General features: G+C 52.1%; 1 protein-coding gene across 1 annotated transcript in view; it reads left to right on the forward strand.

Annotated features, from left to right (window-relative positions):
• The first annotated feature begins 5,781 nt into the window (after positions 1-5,781).
• KDM4B (lysine demethylase 4B) overlaps positions 5,782-5,913 on the forward strand; it is a 130,822-nt gene continuing 130,690 nt past the window's right edge. Inside the window, exon 1 of the mRNA XM_059388723.1 lies at positions 5,782-5,869. The gene's annotated coding sequence lies outside the window, so the exon portion shown is untranslated. The remainder of the gene's footprint in view (positions 5,870-5,913) is intronic.

The following is a 5,913-nucleotide window of genomic DNA, read 5'->3' on the forward strand; positions in this document are numbered from 1 at the left end:
TTTTTCACATCAACCTGTTGCCCACACCTTTTACTGCCGGTGAAGTAGCGATACGGGCAGGACTGAGTTCACAGCAAGGAGAAAGTTCTGCCTCTCTGGGTCCTTTAACATGTGTCAAGTGTGCCCTTGAAAGCCTCCTGGGGGCGAGCGGGGCTGCTTCGTGGGGTGGATGAGAATGTTCTAGGTTTGCTGATGGCTGCGCGCATCTGGGGATGTACCAGAGTCCTTTGAGTTGTGCCCTTCTTGAATGAGCCAGTTGTACCGTAGACAATTCTGTCTCAAGGAAACGTCAAGTGCGAACGGGAAAAACGGGAAGGGTGCCCAGCTATGACAAGCGGAGGAAATGCCACCAGGCAGGCCCTCACCTGGGGACAGAACACACGGAGGTGGGTTGCTTGTTGAGACTGGGCTTTTTGGATGTTTCATTTGGAGAGTTAAGAACAATGTGACTTAAAATGAGCAAAACCCAGAAGGTCATTCTTGCCATTGCTATGCAGAAAAACATCTCAACGTTAGGGCATGTTTCTTTTTATAATAGGGTTTGGGTTTTTTTTTTTTTTTTTTTTTTATTGTCATGTAACAGCTTTATTGAAAGACACTTCACCGGGTCCTAAAATTCACCCATTTAAAGTGTTCAGTTAACCGGTTTTTAGTATATTCAGAGTTGTGCAACCATCACCTCTAGTTCTAGAACATTCTCATCACCCTAAAAAGAAACCCCATCCCCATCAGTCCCCTCTCCCAGCCACTCCCCCAGACCCCAGCCCCTTCAAGCCCTACCTTTGTGTGGATGAACCTGTTCTGGACATTTCATGCTGAAATCACACGCTGTGTGGCCTGTGTCTGGTTTCCTCCCTGTGTCCATGTTTTACTCCTTTTAAAGGCTGAATAATATACCATCAGATGGATTAACCACCTTTTCATTTGTTTATTTTTTAAGATTTTATTTATTTGAGAGGGAGAGCAGGAGCAGAAGGAGAGGGAGAAGCAGACTCTGTTACTGAGCAGGGAGCCTGATGCGGGGCTCGATCCCAGGACTCTGAGATCAAGACCGGAGCCGAAGGCAGCCCTTTAACCGACAGAGCCCCCCAGGTGCCCCTGGATTAACTGCCTTTTTAAACCCACCCAGCTGGGGAGCCTAGGTTGCTCAGTGGGTTAAAAACAATGCCTTCGGCTCTGGTATGATCCCAGGGTCCTGGGGTTGAGCCCCACATCGGGCGCTGTGCTTAGCAGAGAGCCTGCTTCCCCCTCTCTCTGCCTGCCTCTCTGCCTACTTGTGATCTCTGTCCAATAGATAAATAAAATCTTTAAAAATAACTAACTAACTAAATAAATCCACCCAGCTGATTTTTTTTTAAGATTTTTTTAATGTATTTATTTGACAGAGATCACAAGTAGATGGAGAGGCAGGCAGAGAGAGAGAGGGAAGCAGGCTCCCTGTTGAGCAGAGAACCCGATGTGGGACTCGATCCCAGGACCCTGAGATCATGACCTGAGCCGAAGGCAGCGGCTTAACCCACTGAGCCACCCAGGCGCCCCGCAGCTGATTTTTTGATGTACAGCATGCTCCATCTTTTCCTCCACTCCAGGTTTTTTTTTTTTTTTCCCCAAGATATTATTTATTTGACAGATATCGAGACAGGGACTACAAACAGGGAGTGGGAGAGGAAGAAACGGGCTTCCCACAGAGCAGGGAGCATGATGTGGGGCTCGATCCTAGGACCCTGGGATTGTGACCTGAGCCAAAGGCAGATGCTTAAGGACTGAGATACTCAGGTGCCCCCACTCCAGGTTATAAAATTGGTTCACCTGGTCAGGCTTTCTTTACACCTGTTGCGCACCTGTATGCCCGGCACCACGGTGCTCAGTCTCAACGGAGCCCTCTAACACAGTTTTGACTCCTAGCCATTATGCAGTTGAGAGGAGGGGAACTGGCTCACCTAGGTCTGTGGCACAGCCACGGCACTTACACAGGTGTATACAAATTTAGACACAAGGTGAGGACAGTGCTGTTATACATACTGCCCTGGGCTGGTTTTCTATTCATTTCAGTTCATTTTGTAAGTGACCACCTCGTCTAACGCTTTAGGAAACAAACATGAGGTGTGGGCTGGTGTGCGTATGTTTGTGTGTGTGCGCTCAAAAACGGGAAACCGGGGACACCTGGGTGGCTCAGTGGGTTGAGCCTCTGCCTTCGGCTCAGGTCATGATCCCAGGGTTCTGGGATTGAGCCCCACATCGGGTTCTCTGCTCCACGGGGAGCCTGCTTCCCCCCCAAACCCCTGCCTGCCTCTCTGCCTACATGTGATCTTTGTCAAATAAATAAAATCTTTGGGAAAAAAAAGATTAAAAAAGAAATAGGAAACCTACTACATGTATGGCTAGTGATATGTACTTGGAGTGAAATGGACGGTCAGGATTCCTCTTCCACAGGCGCCTGTGGGGCTCAGTTAGTTGAGTGTCTGACCCTTGATCTGAGTTCCGGTCTTGATCTCAGGGTCATGGGCTCAAGCCCAGAGTCGGGCTTTATACCCAGGGAGGAATCTACTTAAAAGTAACTAAATAAAAGAATTCCTCCTTCATGTATACTTCTAAAAATGCATTTTTATTTTTTATTTTATTTATTTATTTTTTAAGATTTTATTTATTTATTCGACAGACAGAGATCAGAGGCAGGCAGAGAGAGAGGAAGGGAAGCAGGCTCCAGAGAGCCTGATTCAGGGCTCGATCCCAGGACCCCGGGATCATGACCTGAGCCGAAGGCAGAGGCTTTAACCCATTAAGCACCCAGGTGCCCCTAAAAATGCATTTTTAAAGCACATAGGAGTTTACCTTTCCAAGCATCTCTATGCATTGGACTGGCCTGTCTGGGAGGGGAGGCTCAATTCAGCACCTTGCCCATATGGGGAAGGTGGTGACCAGTTAGAAATGAGCTGGCCCTGGGCGACCTGGTGGCTTGGTGAGTTGAACGAGACTCTTGGTTTCAGCTCTCAGGGTGGTGAGAGTGAGCCCCAGGTCCGGCTTCGTGTGGAGTCTGCTTGACAAATACTCTCTCCTCCCTCTGCCCCTTCCCCTGGCTCATTCTCTCCCTTTCTCTGCCCCCTCCTTAAATAAAATCTTCAAAAACAAAGTGAGCTGGCCCTGGGCTGCTCGAGGCTTGTTCAGGGAGGGGTACTAGCCCTCCCAGTCCCAGCCTTTCATGAGATTTGTACCAGTCTGCAAAGACCTGGAGAAAACCCAATTGATTTATCCTCCAGAGAGTTTGCCCATTTGAAAATCCTGTGTCCTTTCTACTTTGCATAGGACCTTTTTTAACTAAATGGCAACGCTTGTACTTTTTCCCTAACATTCTTTTTAAAATTTTTATTTATTTTTATTTTTTAAAAAGATTTTATTTTTTTATTTGACAGAGATCACAAGTAGGCAGAGAGCCAGGCAGAGAGAGAGGGGGAAGCAGGCTCCCCGCCAAGCAGAGAACCCGATGAGGGGCTCGATCCTAGGACCCCGGGATCATGACCGGAGTCAAAAACAGAGGCTTCAACCTATTGAGCCACCCAGGTGCCCCTTCCCTAACATTCTATCATGCAAACTTTCAAACAGAAAAGTTGAATTGAAATAAACAGCCACTCTCTGGATTCTACAATTGGTGTTTTATTTTATTTTTTTTAAAGATTTTATTTATTTTTTTTGACAGACAGAGATCACAGGTAGGCAGAAAGGCAGGCAGGGAGAGAGAGAGGGAAGCAGGCTCCCTGCTGAGCAGAGAGCCCGATGCAGGGCTCGATCCCAGGACACCGAGATCATGACCTGAGCTGAGGGCAGAGGCTTAACCCACTGAGCCACCCAGGCACCTCTGGATTCTACAATTGTTAATGTTCAATTTTTACACAAGAGATGGCATTTTTTTAAAAAAAGAAGTCTCCCCAGAGAAAATAAGAAAGTTGATACCTATTTAGGTGCTCCAATTAAAAAAAAAAATTTTTTTTTTTTTTTTTTGAGTCTCTGTTCTCCAAATACCTGGAACTGACCGTCTTACAGGAGAGCAAAAGGCCTGTGTGGTTTTTTTTTTTTTTTGGGGGGGGGGACCCTCCATTGTTGTACCTCAGATACTGTGTTACCGTGATCAAAGGACATTTGTCTTTCCCACTGGTTAGGGAGTTCCTTGGGGGCAGATGCTCTTTCCCATTTTTAAAGTTAAATTTTAACTATAGGAGGAGTCTATGAATATGGTCCCACGAGAACGGACAATCTCCCTGAGCAGATTCAAGTCCCACCGACTACGTTTTCTCCTGGTGTGGCTCTCTCCTCTCTCCAAAGATTTCCTTTTCCCTCTGCCCGGGTGACCTTTCTCTGTGCATTGTCCCAGATGCGAACTCTTGGAGACCATATGACCCGGGACCCCGTGTGTCTTCTCCCTAAGGTAGGTTAGTGGACACCGAATTCTGAACCATGTTGCAGCTTGCTCACGAAAGTGTGTAGGGGATCATTCCAGGGCACTGCGTGGAGACCGCCCTCTTGTTAAACTGCTCCACAGTTGGAAGTGCTGCGGAGTGTCCCGTGCCCCAAATTACGGGGCTGGTACCCTGTAGATGCGTGTGGACAGCGACACCTTGGGCGCTGAAGACGGGACCTCCGCGGGGGTTGTTCAGGGTGCCTGACCTCCTGGGGGCGGTTTACGGTGTGGGTGCATTGATGTCACTGGGAAACGAACGCCCGGCTGCCAGTTCACAAGACTGCCCGCGAGCTACCCGCGATGCACCCCACTGTTGCCTACTGCACAAGCAGTGATGATGAAGCCACCTGCTCAAGCCCTGTGTGTGCGGCGTCCCGCTCATTCTCGCAACGTCTCTTGGGGAGGGGCCGGGGGGGTCGGTGAGCGTGTGCCTGTGTGTCACCATCTCACCCACTTCCTGGGGGAAACTGAGGCCCAGCCAGGTTCCAGTGAGGTGTGGGGCCCAGGTGAGCTTGGAACCTTGGTGTTAGGGAACTCGGGAGAGCGCACCGAACTACCCGGTGGGCCTTGAGGCTTTGCAAAGGTTGGTTGATCGCGATGGAAATAAATTTGGCTTTTTGGGGGGCAGACGAGGGACGCTTGCCGCGTGACTTTTTATTTCTCCAGCTCTTCGTTCTCCTGTTTTGCAGAACGGGTTGCTCGGGAGCTGCTTCCCACGTCAGGACTTAAGGAACTGGGGCTCTCTGCGTCCGAGTTCCGGCCACGGGTCTCGAACCCCTTCCCCGTCCCTCTCGGGCCGGGTGCTGATGTTGTGCTGGGTCTCACGTACTCAGTCGCAGCCTGATAAGCGGGGCGGGGCCCGGGCCCTGATTGGCATTCGCCTCAGCCAGTCCGCGCCTCGGGCTCACCCCGTAAGCCAATGCTCACTTGTCCCCGTGCGGTCGTTGGGCGGTCCCCGAGGCGCCCTTGTCAATCCGAGGCCCAGCTGCCGTCGGGTTGGTAGCGGCTGTCTTGGCTGGCGTGCGCCGCTTCCAATGAAAACGGAGCCGGTCACCGGGCACGTGGGTGGGCGCCGGCGTGTCCCGGCCGCTCAGCCAATGGGGACTTGAGGCCAGCGCCGTCGCCCGCCCAATCGAGGCGCGCGGGGGGCGGGCCGTGCGATGTTGATGGGCCCGGCGGAGGGGAGGGGCGGAGCTGTCAGCCGTAGCCAATAGGCGTGCGGGCGTGGGCTCGGGGCCCAATGGGAGCCAGGGCGGAGCTGGCGCGCGGCCTCATAAGCCCCGCCCGGGGCGCTCGCGGAGGGCTCGGCCGCCAGCGACCGAGCGGGGCCCGGCCCGAGCGGGGCCTGGGGGTGCGACGCCGAGGGCGGGGGAGCGCGCGCCGCTGCTCCGGACCGGGCCGCGCGCGCCGCCTCAGGTGAGCCCGCGGGGAGGCGGCCGCCGCGTCCGAGCTCGGGCCCT

This window comes from Mustela nigripes, chromosome 2 (genome assembly GCF_022355385.1).
Source record: "Mustela nigripes isolate SB6536 chromosome 2, MUSNIG.SB6536, whole genome shotgun sequence".
NCBI lineage: Eukaryota > Metazoa > Chordata > Mammalia > Carnivora > Mustelidae > Mustela > Mustela nigripes.